The 2,094-nt window shown below is 41.3% G+C and overlaps 1 pseudogene; it reads right to left on the bottom strand.

Annotated features, from left to right (window-relative positions):
- Positions 1-526: 526 nt before the first annotated feature.
- LOC112627066 lies at positions 527-1,113 on the bottom strand (annotated as a pseudogene).
- Between the last annotated feature and the right edge of the window lie 981 nt (positions 1,114-2,094).

The raw sequence follows: 2,094 nt of genomic DNA, 5'->3' as shown, positions 1-2,094 counted from the left end.
GGATTGCCGTTAACTCTATAGATGAATTTTGGAAGAACTGACATCTTAACACTATTCAGTTGTCTGAACTATGAGCACAGTATATCTATTTGCCTAGGTTCTCTTCAATTTCTCTCAGTGATGTTTTGTAGTTTGCAACGCATAGGTCTTCCTCTTCTTTGCCAAATTTGTCTTGGGGTCGTAAGGTGACCATATACAATTAACAACACTAAGTTACCTTCTCTATAAAATAATTGGAATTAAAAATAATGTCACATGGCATGTGTACATGCACATAATTGACAAAGCTTTCCTAATTTTCTCTTGGTGCTAATTTAGTCCTCTTTTTAAATTTTGAAAACCCTTGTTATACCCTTGATAAGCTTTGGGAAAAGAAACCTTGTAAAATGCTTTCCAGGCATCTTTTAGCAGGCTTTGATTTCACTTGAGGAGGAGCCATAGTTTCTTCTCTCTTTCTCTCTGTCTCTGTCTCTCTCTCTCTCTCTTTCTTTCTTTCTTTCTTTTTTTGTCAGTATCCAAAATCATTTTAATAAGAGGGTAGGATCCAGGGTTTGTTTTTGTAGCCTCAGCAGGCCCGTAGGCCTCCGGCGCACTCGAACTTCCGGCCCTTGGAGTAGACTTAGGGTTTGGTGTGGCTGTGCATGGTACTGCCGGCCTTGCCGAAATGCCGGTACCCCCTCGGCCCTTGTGAAAACCGGAGAGCAGGACGGTGCTGCAGCCCTTGGGGGCATCCAGGGTCAGCTGGTGGCAAGTGAGGATCTTGCCCCCCACCCTGAGGATGCTGCTGCGGTCTGGCTGGTCACACGCTGTGCACACACCTTCAGTTTGGGCACCTCCCGAACCCACACGTCATCCATTTTGTTCCCCACAACCATGGCTGTTTTGTTTTCCTGACCGGGAAGCTTCATCATCCGGATCATTCCGGAAAGGGACAGAGATGGCCGGTTGGTGCAACTCATAAACAACGTCTTCAGCACAACCTAGTTGAATGCGGAGTTGGTTCATCTGGCCAGAAAACTGTACAGCTTGGCCAACAGCCTCAGGTAGATCCTGTCTCTTGGGCTCCTTGCACTGAACCTTTGGGTCCTTGTTGTGGCGGATGTGAACTCCCATGATGGTGCCTCTTGCTGGGCCAGGTCCCAAAAGCTTAGTTTCCCATTTCTTACCACTTAAGGGAAAAACTTCTCTTTTTAAAAAACCTTTCCTAGTTCCACAGCTTTTTTGAGTCTTTCCCCGCCATAACTCTCTCTCTCTCTCTCTCTCTCTATATATATATATATTTTAAATCACAGTTGATAAAATGCTAGCTTTCATTAAAGTAGCATAACAACTGAGAGTTTTTCTCCCCAAACATTTTTTGAATGCAACTTGTAAGTGTCAATATTCCTTTATTTTGTAAGAACTTATTTTGTAAGTTTTATGACAGTCCATGTTTTGGTGATCCACAGTTGCTTTATATATAATTGAACAAATTTACATTTTTTTAAAAAAAATATAAAACCCCGCATCTTCTGTAAAATAGATTACTGTCTATGTTTTGAAAGAGACTTTGATATCTAAATGGAATTTGCGTCACTCCATATGATTTAACTTTACAAAATCCATTAAAATAGAACACAGATTTAAAACAGATTTCCAAAGTGATTTCTTTTTTTTTTTTTTTTTTTAATTTATTTATTATTATTATACTTTAAGTTGTAGGGTACATGTGCATAACGTGCAGGTTTGTTACATATGTATACTTGTGCCATGTTGGTCTACTGCACCCATCCACTCGTCATTTACATCAGGTATAACTCCCAATGCAATCCCTCCCCCCTCCCCCCTCCCCATGATAGGCCCCGGTGTGTGATGTTCCCCTTCCTGAGTCCAAGTGATCTCATTGTTCAGTTCCCACCTATGAGTGAGAACATGCGGTGTTTGGTTTTCTGTTCTTGTGATAGTTTGCTAAGAATGATGGATTCCAGCTGCATCCATGTCCCTACAAAGGACACAAACTCATCCTTTTTTATGGCTGCATAGTATTCCATGGTGTATATGTGCCACATTTTCTTAATCCAATCTGTCACTGATGGACATTTGGGTTGATTACAA

Source organism: Theropithecus gelada, chromosome 6 (genome assembly GCF_003255815.1).
Source record: "Theropithecus gelada isolate Dixy chromosome 6, Tgel_1.0, whole genome shotgun sequence".
Taxonomy (NCBI): Eukaryota; Metazoa; Chordata; class Mammalia; order Primates; family Cercopithecidae; genus Theropithecus; species Theropithecus gelada.
The sequence above is the reverse complement of the archived record's forward strand: the minus strand, read 5'-3'. Positions and strand labels throughout refer to the sequence as shown.